The following is a 14,237-nucleotide window of genomic DNA, read 5'->3' as shown; positions in this document are numbered from 1 at the left end:
AATGTCTGTGTGGCAGCGAATGCAGTTCCAAGGGACAGTGAAAACCAGCTAGAGCTTTCAGGGCTGGCAGCTTTCCTGTGGGCGCAATGTCTGGACGTTTCCAATTTGGCAGCCGGGCTCTGCCAGAGAGAGATACAGAATGTTGCCCCATTACGAAGCAATGCTTTAGCAGAGCGCGAATGTCTGTGTGGCAGCGAATGCAGTTCCAAGGGACAGTGAAAACCAGCTAGAGCTTTCAGTGCTGGCAGCTTTCCTGTGGGCGCAATGTCTGGACGTTTCCAATTTGGCAGCCGGGCTCTGCCAGAGAGAGATACAGAATGTTGCCCCATTACGAAGCAATGCTTTAGCAGAGCGCGAATGTCTGTGTGGCAGCGAATGCAGTTCCAAGGGACAGTGAAAACCAGCTAGAGCTTTCAGTGCTGGCAGCTTTCCTGTGGGCGCAATCTCTGGACGTTTCCAATTTGGCAGCCGGGCTCTGCCAGAGAGAGAGACAGAGTGTTGCCCCATTACGAAGCAATGCTTTAGCAGAGCGCGAATGTCTGTGTGGCAGCGAATGCAGTTCCAAGGGACAGTGAAAACCAGCTAGAGCTTTCAGTGCTGGCAGCTTTCCTGTGGGCGCAATCTCTGGACGTTTCCAATTTGGCAGCCGGGCTCTGCCAGAGAGAGATACAGAGTGTTGCCCCATTAGGAAGCAAAGCTTTAGCAGAGCGCGAATGTCTTTGTGGCAGCGAATGCAGTTCCAAGGGACAGTGAAAACCAGCTAGAGCTTTCAGTGCTGGCAGCTTTCCTGTGGGCGCAATCTCTGGACGTTTCCAATTTGGCAGCCGGGCTCTGCCAGAGAGAGATACAGAGTGTTGCCCCATTACGAAGCAATGCTTTAGCACAGCGCGAATGTCTGTGTGGCAGCGAATGCAGTTCCAAGGGACAGTGAAAACCAGCTAGAGCTTTCAGTGCTGGCAGCTTTCCTGTGGGCGCAATGTCTGGACGTTTCCAATTTGGCAGCCGGGCTCTGCCAGGGAGAGATACAGAGTGTTGCCCCATTACGAAGCAATGCTTTAGCAGAGCGCGAATGTCTGTGTGGCAGCGAATGCAGTTCCAAGGGACAGTGAAAACCAGCTAGAGCTTTCAGTGCTGGCAGCTTTCCTGTGGGCGCAATGTCTGGACGTTTCCAATTTGGCAGCCGGGCTCTGCCAGAGAGAGATACAGAGTGTTGCCCCATTAGGAAGCAATGCTTTAGCAGAGCGCGAATGTCTGTGTGGCAGCGAATGCAGTTCCAAGGGACAGTGAAAACCAGCTAGAGCTTTCAGTGCTGGCAGCTTTCCTGTGGGCGCAATCTCTGGACGTTTCCAATTTGGCAGCCGGGCTCTGCCAGAGAGAGAGACAGAGTGTTGCCCCATTAGGAAGCAATGCTTTAGCAGAGCGCGAATGTCTGTGTGGCAGCGAATGCAGTTCCAAGGGACAGTGAAAACCAGCTAGAGCTTTCAGTGCTGGCAGCTTTCCTGTGGGCGCAATCTCTGGACGTTTCCAATTTGGCAGCCGGGCTCTGCCAGAGAGAGAGACAGAGTGTTGCCCCATTACGAAGCAATGCTTTAGCAGAGCGCGAATGTCTGTGTGGCAGCGAATGCAGTTCCAAGGGACAGTGAAAACCAGCTAGAGCTTTCAGTGCTGGCAGCTTTCCTGTGGGCGCAATCTCTGGACGTTTCCAATTTGGCAGCCGGGCTCTGCCAGAGAGAGAGACAGAGTGTTGCCCCATTAGGAAGCAATGCTTTAGCAGAGCGCGAATGTCTTTGTGGCAGCGAATGCAGTTCCAAGGGACAGTGAAAACCAGCTAGAGCTTTCAGTGCTGGCAGCTTTCCTGTGGGCGCAATCTCTGGACGTTTCCAATTTGGCAGCCGGGCTCTGCCAGAGAGAGATACAGAGTGTTGCCCCATTACGAAGCAATGCTTTAGCAGAGCGCGAATGTCTGTGTGGCAGCGAATGCAGTTCCAAGGGACAGTGAAAACCAGCTAGAGCTTTCAGTGCTGGCAGCTTTCCTGTGGGCGCAATGTCTAGACGTTTCCAATTTGGCAGCCGGGCTCTGCCAGGGAGAGATACAGAGTGTTGCCCCATTACGAAGCAATGCTTTAGCAGAGCGCGAATGTCTGTGTGGCAGCGAATGCAGTTCCAAATGACAGTGAAAACCAGCTAGAGCTTTCAGTGCTGGCAGCTTTCCTGTGGGCGCAATCTCTGGACGTTTCCAATTTGCCAGCCGGGCTCTGCCAGAGAGAGATACAGAGTGTTGCCCCATTAGGAAGCAAAGCTTTAGCAGAGCGCGAATGTCTGTGTGGCATCGAATGCAGTTCCAAGGGACAGTGAAAACCAGCTAGAGCTTTCAGTGCTGGCAGCTTTCCTGTGGGCGCAATCTCTGGACGTTTCCAATTTGGCAGCCGGGCTCTGCCAGAGAGAGATACAGAGTGTTGCCCCATTACGAAGCAATGCTTTAGCAGAGCGCGAATGTCTGTGTGGCAGCGAATGCAGTTCCAAGGGACAGTGAAAACCAGCTACAGTTTTCAGTGCTGGCAGCTTTCCTGTGGGCGCAATGTCTGGACGTTTCCAATTTGGCAGCCGGGCTCTGCCAGAGAGAGATACAGAGTGTTGCCCCATTACGAAGCAATGCTTTAGCACAGCGCGAATGTCTGTGTGGCAGCGAATGCAGTTCCAAGGGACAGTGAAAACCAGCTAGAGCTTTCAGTGCTGGCAGCTTTCCTGTGGGCGCAATGTCTGGACGTTTCCAATTTGGCAGCCGGGCTCTGCCAGGGAGAGATACAGAGTGTTGCCCCATTACGAAGCAATGCTTTAGCAGAGCGCGAATGTCTGTGTGGCAGCGAATGCAGTTCCAAGGGACAGTGAAAACCAGCTAGAGCTTTCAGTGCTGGCAGCTTTCCTGTGGGTGCAATCTCTGGACGTTTCCAATTTGGCAGCCGGGCTCTGCCAGAGAGAGATACAGAATGTTGCCCCATTACGAAGCAATGCTTTAGCAGAGCGCGAATGTCTGTGTGGCAGCGAATGCAGTTCCAAGGGACAGTGAAAACCAGCTAGAGCTTTCAGTGCTGGCAGCTTTCCTGTGGGCGCAATGTCTGGACGTTTGCAATTTGGCAGCCGGGCTCTGCCAGGGAGAGATACAGAGTGTTGCCCCATTACGAAGCAATGCTTTAGCAGAGCGCGAATGTCTGTGTGGCAGCGAATGCAGTTCCAAGGGACAGTGAAAACCAGCTAGAGCTTTCAGTGCTGGCAGCTTTCCTGTGGGCGCAATGTCTGGACGTTTCCAATTTGGCAGCCGGGCTCTGCCAGAGAGAGATACAGAATGTTGCCCCATTAGGAAGCAATGCTTTAGCAGAGCGCGAATGTCTGTGTGGCAGCGAATGCAGTTCCAAGGGACAGTGAAAACCAGCTAGAGCTTTCAGTGCTGGCAGCTTTCCTGTGGGCGCAATCTCTGGACGTTTCCAATTTGGCAGCCGGGCTCTGCCAGAGAGAGAGACAGAGTGTTGCCCCATTACGAAGCAATGCTTTAGCAGAGCGCGAATGTCTGTGTGGCAGCGAATGCAGTTCCAAGGGACAGTGAAAACCAGCTAGAGCTTTCAGTGCTGGCAGCTTTCCTGTGGGCGCAATCTCTGGACGTTTCCAATTTGGCAGCCGGGCTCTGCCAGAGAGAGAGACAGAGTGTTGCCCCATTAGGAAGCAATGCTTTAGCAGAGCGCGAATGTCTTTGTGGCAGCGAATGCAGTTCCAAGGGACAGTGAAAACCAGCTAGAGCTTTCAGTGCTGGCAGCTTTCCTGTGGGCGCAATCTCTGGACGTTTCCAATTTGGCAGCCGGGCTCTGCCAGAGAGAGATACAGAGTGTTGCCCCATTACGAAGCAATGCTTTAGCAGAGCGCGAATGTCTGTGTGGCAGCGAATGCAGTTCCAAGGGACAGTGAAAACCAGCTAGAGCTTTCAGTGCTGGCAGCTTTCCTGTGGGCGCAATGTCTAGACGTTTCCAATTTGGCAGCCGGGCTCTGCCAGGGAGAGATACAGAGTGTTGCCCCATTACGAAGCAATGCTTTAGCAGAGCGCGAATGTCTGTGTGGCAGCGAATGCAGTTCCAAATGACAGTGAAAACCAGCTAGAGCTTTCAGTGCTGGCAGCTTTCCTGTGGGCGCAATCTCTGGACGTTTCCAATTTGCCAGCCGGGCTCTGCCAGAGAGAGATACAGAGTGTTGCCCCATTAGGAAGCAAAGCTTTAGCAGAGCGCGAATGTCTGTGTGGCATCGAATGCAGTTCCAAGGGACAGTGAAAACCAGCTAGAGCTTTCAGTGCTGGCAGCTTTCCTGTGGGCGCAATCTCTGGACGTTTACAATTTGGCAGCCGGGCTCTGCCAGAGAGAGATACAGAGTGTTGCCCCATTACGAAGCAATGCTTTAGCAGAGCGCGAATGTCTGTGTGGCAGCGAATGCAGTTCCAAGGGACAGTGAAAACCAGCTACAGTTTTCAGTGCTGGCAGCTTTCCTGTGGGCGCAATGTCTGGACGTTTCCAATTTGGCAGCCGGGCTCTGCCAGAGAGAGATACAGAGTGTTGCCCCATTACGAAGCAATGCTTTAGCACAGCGCGAATGTCTGTGTGGCAGCGAATGCAGTTCCAAGGGACAGTGAAAACCAGCTAGAGCTTTCAGTGCTGGCAGCTTTCCTGTGGGCGCAATGTCTGGACGTTTCCAATTTGGCAGCCGGGCTCTGCCAGGGAGAGATACAGAGTGTTGCCCCATTACGAAGCAATGCTTTAGCAGAGCGCGAATGTCTGTGTGGCAGCGAATGCAGTTCCAAGGGACAGTGAAAACCAGCTAGAGCTTTCAGTGCTGGCAGCTTTCCTGTGGGTGCAATCTCTGGACGTTTCCAATTTGGCAGCCGGGCTCTGCCAGAGAGAGATACAGAATGTTGCCCCATTACGAAGCAATGCTTTAGCAGAGCGCGAATGTCTGTGTGGCAGCGAATGCAGTTCCAAGGGACAGTGAAAACCAGCTAGAGCTTTCAGTGCTGGCAGCTTTCCTGTGGGCGCAATGTCTGGACGTTTCCAATTTGGCAGCCGGGCTCTGCCACAGAGAGATACAGAGTGTTGCCCCATTACGAAGCAATGCTTTAGCAGAGCGCGAATGTCTGTGTGGCAGCGAATGCAGTTCCAAGGGACAGTGAAAACCAGCTAGAGCTTTCAGTGCTGGCAGCTTTCCTGTGGGCGCAATGTCTGGACGTTTCCAATTTGGCAGCCGGGCTCTGCCAGAGAGAGATACAGAATGTTGCCCCATTAGGAAGCAATGCTTTAGCAGAGCGCGAATGTCTGTGTGGCAGCGAATGCAGTTCCAAGGGACAGTGAAAACCAGCTAGAGCTTTCAGTGCTGGCAGCTTTCCTGTGGGCGCAATCTCTGGACGTTTCCAATTTGGCAGCCGGGCTCTGCCAGAGAGAGAGACAGAGTGTTGCCCCATTACGAAGCAATGCTTTAGCAGAGCGCGAATGTCTGTGTGGCAGCGAATGCAGTTCCAAGGGACAGTGAAAACCAGCTAGAGCTTTCAGTGCTGGCAGCTTTCCTGTGGGCGCAATGTCTGGACGTTTCCAATTTGGCAGCCGGGCTCTGCCAGAGAGAGAGACAGAGTGTTGCCCCATTAGGAAGCAATGCTTTAGCAGAGCGCGAATGTCTTTGTGGCAGCGAATGCAGTTCCAAGGGACAGTGAAAACCAGCTAGAGCTTTCAGTGCTGGCAGCTTTCCTGTGGGCGCAATCTCTGGACGTTTCCAATTTGGCAGCCGGGCTCTGCCAGAGAGAGATACAGAGTGTTGCCCCATTACGAAGCAATGCTTTAGCAGAGCGCGAATGTCTGTGTGGCAGCGAATGCAGTTCCAAGGGACAGTGAAAACCAGCTAGAGCTTTCAGTGCTGGCAGCTTTCCTGTGGGCGCAATGTCTAGACGTTTCCAATTTGGCAGCCGGGCTCTGCCAGGGAGAGATACAGAGTGTTGCCCCATTACGAAGCAATGCTTTAGCAGAGCGCGAATGTCTGTGTGGCAGCGAATGCAGTTCCAAGGGACAGTGAAAACCAGCTACAGTTTTCAGTGCTGGCAGCTTTCCTGTGGGCGCAATGTCTGGACGTTTCCAATTTGGCAGCCGGGCTCTGCCAGAGAGAGATACAGAGTGTTGCCCCATTACGAAGCAATGCTTTAGCAGAGCGCGAATGTCTGTGTGGCAGCGAATGCAGTTCCAAGGGACAGTGAAAACCAGCTACAATTTTCAGTGCTGGCAGCTTTCCTGTGGGCGCAATCTCTGGACGTTTACAATTTGGCAGCCGGGCTCTGCCAGAGAGAGATACAGAGTGTTGCCCCATTAGGAAGCAATGCTTTAGCAGAGCGCGAATGTCTGTGTGGCAGCGAATGCAGCTCCAAGGGACAGTGAAAACCAGCTAGAGCTTTCAGTGCTGGCAGCTTTCCTGTGGGCGCAATCTCTGGACGTTTCCAATTTGGCAGCCGGGCTCTGCCAGAGAGAGAGACAGAGTGTTGCCCCATTAGGAAGCAATGCTTTAGCAGAGCGTGAATGTCTGTGTGGCAGCGAATGCAGTTCCAAGGGACAGTGAAAACCAGCTAGAGCTTTCAGTGCTGGCAGCTTTCCTGTGGGCGCAATCTCTGGACGTTTCCAATTTGGCAGCCGGGCTCTGCCAGAGAGAGATACAGAGTGTTGCCCCATTAGGAAGCAATGCTTTAGCAGAGCGCGAATGTCTGTGTGGCAGCGAATGCAGTTCCAAGGGACAGTGAAAACCAGCTAGAGCTTTCAGTGCTGGCAGCTTTCCTGTGGGCGCAATGTCTGGACGTTTCCAATTTGGCAGCCGGGCTCTGCCACAGAGAGATACAGAGTGTTGCCCCATTAGGAAGCAATGCTTTAGCAGAGCGCGAATGTCTGTGTGGCAGCGAATGCAGTTCCAAGGGACAGTGAAAACCAGCTAGAGCTTTCAGTGCTGGCAGCTTTCCTGTGGGCGCAATGTCTGGACCTTTCCAATTTGGCAGCCGGGCTCTGCCAGAGAGAGATACAGAATGTTGCCCCATTACGAAGCAATGCTTTAGCAGAGCGCGAATGTCTGTGTGGCAGCGAATGCAGTTCCAAGGGACAGTGAAAACCAGCTAGAGCTTTCAGTGCTGGCAGCTTTCCTGTGGGCGCAATCTCTGGACGTTTCCAATTTGGCAGCCGGGCTCTGCCAGAGAGAGAGACAGAGTGTTGCCCCATTACGAAGCAATGCTTTAGCAGAGCGCGAATGTCTGTGTGGCAGCGAATGCAGTTCCAAGGGACAGTGAAAACCAGCTAGAGCTTTCAGTGCTGGCAGCTTTCCTGTGGGCGCAATCTCTGGACGTTTCCAATTTGGCAGCCGGGCTCTGCCAGAGAGAGAGACAGAGTGTTGCCCCATTAGGAAGCAATGCTTTAGCAGAGCGCGAATGTCTTTGTGGCAGCGAATGCAGTTCCAAGGGACAGTGAAAACCAGCTAGAGCTTTCAGTGCTGGCAGCTTTCCTGTGGGCGCAATCTCTGGACGTTTCCAATTTGGCAGCCGGGCTCTGCCAGAGAGAGATACAGAGTGTTGCCCCATTAGGAAGCAATGCTTTAGCAGAGCGCGAATGTCTGTGTGGCAGCGAATGCAGTTCCAAGGGACAGTGAAAACCAGCTAGAGCTTTCAGTGCTGGCAGCTTTCCTGTGGGCGCAATGTCTAGACGTTTCCAATTTGGCAGCCGGGCTCTGCCAGGGAGAGATACAGAGTGTTGCCCCATTACGAAGCAATGCTTTAGCAGAGCGCGAATGTCTGTGTGGCAGCGAATGCAGTTCCAAGGGACAGTGAAAACCAGCTAGAGCTTTCAGTGCTGGCAGCTTTCCTGTGGGCGCAATCTCTGGACGTTTCCAATTTGCCAGCCGGGCTCTGCCAGAGAGAGATACAGAGTGTTGCCCCATTAGGAAGCAAAGCTTTAGCAGAGCGCGAATGTCTGTGTGGCAGCGAATGCAGTTCCAAGGGACAGTGAAAACCAGCTAGAGCTTTCAGTGCTGGCAGCTTTCCTGTGGGCGCAATCTCTGGACGTTTCCAATTTGGCAGCCGGGCTCTGCCAGAGAGAGATACAGAGTGTTGCCCCATTACGAAGCAATGCTTTAGCAGAGCGCGAATGTCTGTGTGGCAGCGAATGCAGTTCCAAGGGACAGTGAAAACCAGCTAGAGCTTTCAGTGCTGGCAGCTTTCCTGTGGGCGCAATCTCTGGACGTTTCCAATTTGGCAGCCGGGCTCTGCCAGAGAGAGATACAGAGTGTTGCCCCATTACGAAGCAATGCTTTAGCAGAGCGCGAATGTCTGTGTGGCAGCGAATGCAGTTCCAAGGGACAGTGAAAACCAGCTAGAGCTTTCAGTGCTGGCAGCTTTCCTGTGGGCGCAATGTCTGGACGTTTCCAATTTGGCAGCCGGGCTCTGCCAGGGAGAGATACAGAGTGTTGCCCCATTACGAAGCAATGCTTTAGCAGAGCGCGAATGTCTGTGTGGCAGCGAATGCAGTTCCAAGGGACAGTGAAAACCAGCTAGAGCTTTCAGTGCTGGCAGCTTTCCTGTGGGTGCAATCTCTGGACGTTTCCAATTTGGCAGCCGGGCTCTGCCAGAGAGAGATACAGAATGTTGCCCCATTACGAAGCAATGCTTTAGCAGAGCGCGAATGTCTGTGTGGCAGCGAATGCAGTTCCAAGGGACAGTGAAAACCAGCTAGAGCTTTCAGTGCTGGCAGCTTTCCTGTGGGCGCAATCTCTGGACGTTTACAATTTGGCAGCCGGGCTCTGCCAGAGAGAGATACAGAGTGTTGCCCCATTAGGAAGCAATGCTTTAGCAGAGCGCGAATGTCTGTGTGGCAGCGAATGCAGCTCCAAGGGACAGTGAAAACCAGCTAGAGCTTTCAGTGCTGGCAGCTTTCCTGTGGGCGCAATCTCTGGACGTTTCCAATTTGGCAGCCGGGCTCTGCCAGAGAGAGAGACAGAGTGTTGCCCCATTAGGAAGAAATGCTTTAGCAGAGCGCGAATGTCTGTGTGGCAGCGAATGCAGTTCCAAGGGACAGTGAAAACCAGCTAGAGCTTTCAGTGCTGGCAGCTTTCCTGTGGGCGCAATCTCTGGACGTTTCCAATTTGGCAGCCGGGCTCTGCCAGAGAGAGATACAGAGTGTTGCCCCATTAGGAAGCAATGCTTTAGCAGAGCGCGAATGTCTGTGTGGCAGCGAATGCAGTTCCAAGGGACAGTGAAAACCAGCTAGAGCTTTCAGTGCTGGCAGCTTTCCTGTGGGCGCAATGTCTGGACGTTTCCAATTTGGCAGCCGGGCTCTGCCACAGAGAGATACAGAGTGTTGCCCCATTACGAAGCAATGCTTTAGCAGAGCGCGAATGTCTGTGTGGCAGCGAATGCAGTTCCAAGGGACAGTGAAAACCAGCTAGAGCTTTCAGTGCTGGCAGCTTTCCTGTGGGCGCAATGTCTGGACGTTTCCAATTTGGCAGCCGGGCTCTGCCAGAGAGAGATACAGAATGTTGCCCCATTACGAAGCAATGCTTTAGCAGAGCGCGAATGTCTGTGTGGCAGCGAATGCAGTTCCAAGGGACAGTGAAAACCAGCTAGAGCTTTCAGTGCTGGCAGCTTTCCTGTGGGCGCAATCTCTGGACGTTTCCAATTTGGCAGCCGGGCTCTGCCAGAGAGAGAGACAGAGTGTTGCCCCATTACGAAGCAATGCTTTAGCAGAGCGCGAATGTCTGTGTGGCAGCGAATGCAGTTCCAAGGGACAGTGAAAACCAGCTAGAGCTTTCAGTGCTGGCAGCTTTCCTGTGGGCGCAATCTCTGGACGTTTCCAATTTGGCAGCCGGGCTCTGCCAGAGAGAGAGACAGAGTGTTGCCCCATTAGGAAGCAATGCTTTAGCAGAGCGCGAATGTCTTTGTGGCAGCGAATGCAGTTCCAAGGGACAGTGAAAACCAGCTAGAGCTTTCAGTGCTGGCAGCTTTCCTGTGGGCGCAATCTCTGGACGTTTCCAATTTGGCAGCCGGGCTCTGCCAGAGAGAGATACAGAGTGTTGCCCCATTAGGAAGCAATGCTTTAGCAGAGCGCGAATGTCTGTGTGGCAGCAAATGCAGTTCCAAGGGACAGTGAAAACCAGCTAGAGCTTTCAGTGCTGGCAGCTTTCCTGTGGGCGCAATCTCTGGACGTTTCCAATTTGGCAGCCGGGCTCTGCCAGAGAGAGATAGAGTGTTGCCCCATTACGAAGCAATGCTTTAGCAGAGCGCGAATGTCTGTGTGGCAGCGAATGCAGTTCCAAGGGACAGTGAAAACCAGCTACAGTTTTCAGTGCTGGCAGCTTTCCTGTGGGCGCAATGTCTGGACGTTTCCAATTTGGCAGCCGGGCTCTGCCAGGGAGAGATACAGAGTGTTGCCCCATTACGAAGCAATGCTTTAGCAGAGCGCGAATGTCTGTGTGGCAGCGAATGCAGTTCCAAGGGACAGTGAAAACCAGCTAGAGCTTTCAGTGCTGGCAGCTTTCCTGTGGGCGCAATGTCTGGACGTTTCCAATTTGGCAGCCGGGCTCTGCCAGAGAGAGATACAGAATGTTGCCCCATTACGAAGCAATGCTTTAGCAGAGCGCGAATGTCTGTGTGGCAGCGAATGCAGTTCCAAGGGACAGTGAAAACCAGCTACAATTTTCAGTGCTGGCAGCTTTCCTGTGGGCGCAATCTCTGGACGTTTACAATTTGGCAGCCGGGCTCTGCCAGAGAGAGATACAGAGTGTTGCCCCATTAGGAAGCAATGCTTTAGCAGAGCGCGAATGTCTGTGTGGCAGCGAATGCAGCTCCAAGGGACAGTGAAAACCAGCTAGAGCTTTCAGTGCTGGCAGCTTTCCTGTGGGCGCAATCTCTGGACGTTTCCAATTTGGCAGCCGGGCTCTGCCAGAGAGAGATACAGAGTGTTGCCCCATTACGAAGCAATGCTTTAGCAGAGCGCGAATGTCTGTGTGGCAGCGAATGCAGTTCCAAGGGACAGTGAAAACCAGCTAGAGCTTTCAGTGCTGGCAGCTTTCCTGTGGGCGCAATGTCTGGACGTTTCCAATTTGGCAGCCGGGCTCTGCCACAGAGAGATACAGAGTGTTGCCCCATTACGAAGCAATGCTTTAGCAGAGCGCGAATGTCTGTGTGGCAGCGAATGCAGTTCCAAGGGACAGTGAAAACCAGCTAGAGCTTTCAGTGCTGGCAGCTTTCCTGTGGGTGCAATCTCTGGACGTTTCCAATTTGGCAGCCGGGCTCTGCCAGAGAGAGATACAGAATGTTGCCCCATTAGGAAGCAATGCTTTAGCAGAGCGCGAATGTCTGTGTGGCAGCGAATGCAGTTCCAAGGGACAGTGAAAACCAGCTAGAGCTTTCAGTGCTGGCAGCTTTCCTGTGGGCGCAATGTCTGGACCTTTCCAATTTGGCAGCCGGGCTCTGCCAGAGAGAGATACAGAGTGTTGCCCCATTACGAAGCAATGCTTTAGCAGAGCGCGAATGTCTGTGTGGCAGCAAATGCAGTTCCAAGGGACAGTGAAAACCAGCTAGAGCTTTCAGTGCTGGCAGCTTTCCTGTGGGCGCAATCTCTGGACGTTTCCAATTTGGCAGCCGGGCTCTGCCAGAGAGAGATAGAGTGTTGCCCCATTACGAAGCAATGCTTTAGCAGAGCGCGAATGTCTGTGTGGCAGCGAATGCAGTTCCAAGGGACAGTGAAAACCAGCTAGAGCTTTCAGTGCTGGCAGCTTTCCTGTGGGCGCAATTTCTGGACGTTTCCAAATTGGTAGCCGGGCTCTGCCAGAGAGAGATACAGAGTGTTGCCCCATTACGAAGCAATGCTTTAGCAGAGCGCGAATGTCTGTGTGGCAGCGAATGCAGTTCCAAGGGACAGTGAAAACCAGCTAGAGCTTTCAGTTCTGGCAGCTTTCCTGTGGGTGCAATCTCTGGACGTTTCCAATTTGGCAGCCGGGCTCTGCCAGAGAGAGATACAGAATGTTGCCCCATTACGAAGCAATGCTTTAGCAGAGCGCGAATGTCTGTGTGGCAGCGAATGCAGTTCCAAGGCACAGTGAAAACCAGCTAGAGCTTTCAGTGCTGGCAGCTTTCCTGTGGGCGCAATGTCTGGACGTTTCCAATTTGGCAGCCGGGCTCTGCCAGAGAGAGATACAGAGTGTTGCCCCATTACGAAGCAATGCTTTAGCAGAGCGCGAATGTCTGTGTGGCAGCGAATGCAGCTCCAAGGGACAGTGAAAACCAGCTAGAGCTTTCAGTGCTGGCAGCTTTCCTGTGGGCGCAATCTCTGGACGTTTCCAATTTGGCAGCCGGGCTCTGCCAGAGAGAGATACAGAATGTTGCCCCATTACGAAGCAATGCTTTAGCAGAGCGCGAATGTCTGTGTGGCAGCGAATGCAGCTCCAAGGGACAGTGAAAACCAGCTAGAGCTTTCAGTGCTGGCAGCTTTCCTGTGGGCGCAATCTCTGGACGTTTCCAATTTGGCAGCCGGGCTCTGCCAGAGAGAGAGACAGAGTGTTGCCCCATTAGGAAGCAATGCTTTAGCAGAGCGCGAATGTCTGTGTGGCAGCGAATGCAGTTCCAAGGGACAGTGAAAACCAGCTAGAGCTTTCAGTGCTGGCAGCTTTCCTGTGGGCGCAATGTCTGGACGTTTCCAATTTGGCAGCCGGGCTCTGCCACAGAGAGATACAGAGTGTTGCCCCATTACGAAGCAATGCTTTAGCAGAGCGCGAATGTCTGTGTGGCAGCGAATGCAGTTCCAAGGGACAGTGAAAACCAGCTAGAGCTTTCAGTGCTGGCAGCTTTCCTGTGGGCGCAATGTCTGGACCTTTCCAATTTGGCAGCCGGGCTCTGCCAGAGAGAGATACAGAATGTTGCCCCATTACGAAGCAATGCTTTAGCAGAGCGCGAATGTCTGTGTGGCAGCGAATGCAGTTCCAAGGGACAGTGAAAACCAGCTAGAGCTTTCAGTGCTGGCAGCTTTCCTGTGGGCGCAATCTCTGGACGTTTCCAATTTGGCAGCCGGGCTCTGCCAGAGAGAGAGACAGAGTGTTGCCCCATTACGAAGCAATGCTTTAGCAGAGCGCGAATGTCTGTGTGGCAGCGAATGCAGTTCCAAGGGACAGTGAAAACCAGCTAGAGCTTTCAGTGCTGGCAGCTTTCCTGTGGGCGCAATCTCTGGACGTTTCCAATTTGGCAGCCGGGCTCTGCCAGAGAGAGAGACAGAGTGTTGCCCCATTAGGAAGCAATGCTTTAGCAGAGCGCGAATGTCTTTGTGGCAGCGAATGCAGTTCCAAGGGACAGTGAAAACCAGCTAGAGCTTTCAGTGCTGGCAGCTTTCCTGTGGGCGCAATCTCTGGACGTTTCCAATTTGGCAGCCGGGCTCTGCCAGAGAGAGATACAGAGTGTTGCCCCATTACGAAGCAATGCTTTAGCAGAGCGCGAATGTCTGTGTGGCAGCAAATGCAGTTCCAAGGGACAGTGAAAACCAGCTAGAGCTTTCAGTGCTGGCAGCTTTCCTGTGGGCGCAATCTCTGGACGTTTCCAATTTGGCAGCCGGGCTCTGCCAGAGAGAGATAGAGTGTTGCCCCATTACGAAGCAATGCTTTAGCAGAGCGCGAATGTCTGTGTGGCAGCGAATGCAGTTCCAAGGGACAGTGAAAACCAGCTACAGTTTTCAGTGCTGGCAGCTTTCCTGTGGGCGCAATGTCTGGACGTTTCCAATTTGGCAGCCGGGCTCTGCCAGAGAGAGATACAGAGTGTTGCCCCATTAGGAAGCAATGCTTTAGCAGAGCGCGAATGTCTGTGTGGCAGCGAATGCAGTTCCAAGGGACAGTGAAAACCAGCTAGAGCTTTCAGTGCTGGCAGCTTTCCTGTGGGCGCAATCTCTGGACGTTTCCAATTTGGCAGCCGGGCTCTGCCAGGGAGAGATACAGAGTGTTGCCCCATTACGAAGCAATGCTTTAGCAGAGCGCGAATGTCTGTGTGGCAGCGAATGCAGTTCCAAGGGACAGTGAAAACCAGCTACAGCTTTCAGTGCTGGCAGCTTTCCTGTGGGCGCAATCTCTGGACGTTTCCAATTTGGCAGCCGGGCTCTGCCAGAGAGAGATACAGAATGTTGCCCCATTACGAAGCAATGCTTTAGCAGAGCGCGAAT

Source organism: Mycteria americana, unplaced genomic scaffold (assembly GCF_035582795.1).
Source record: "Mycteria americana isolate JAX WOST 10 ecotype Jacksonville Zoo and Gardens unplaced genomic scaffold, USCA_MyAme_1.0 Scaffold_55, whole genome shotgun sequence".
NCBI lineage: Eukaryota > Metazoa > Chordata > Aves > Ciconiiformes > Ciconiidae > Mycteria > Mycteria americana.
This window is presented reverse-complemented; position numbering follows the sequence as displayed.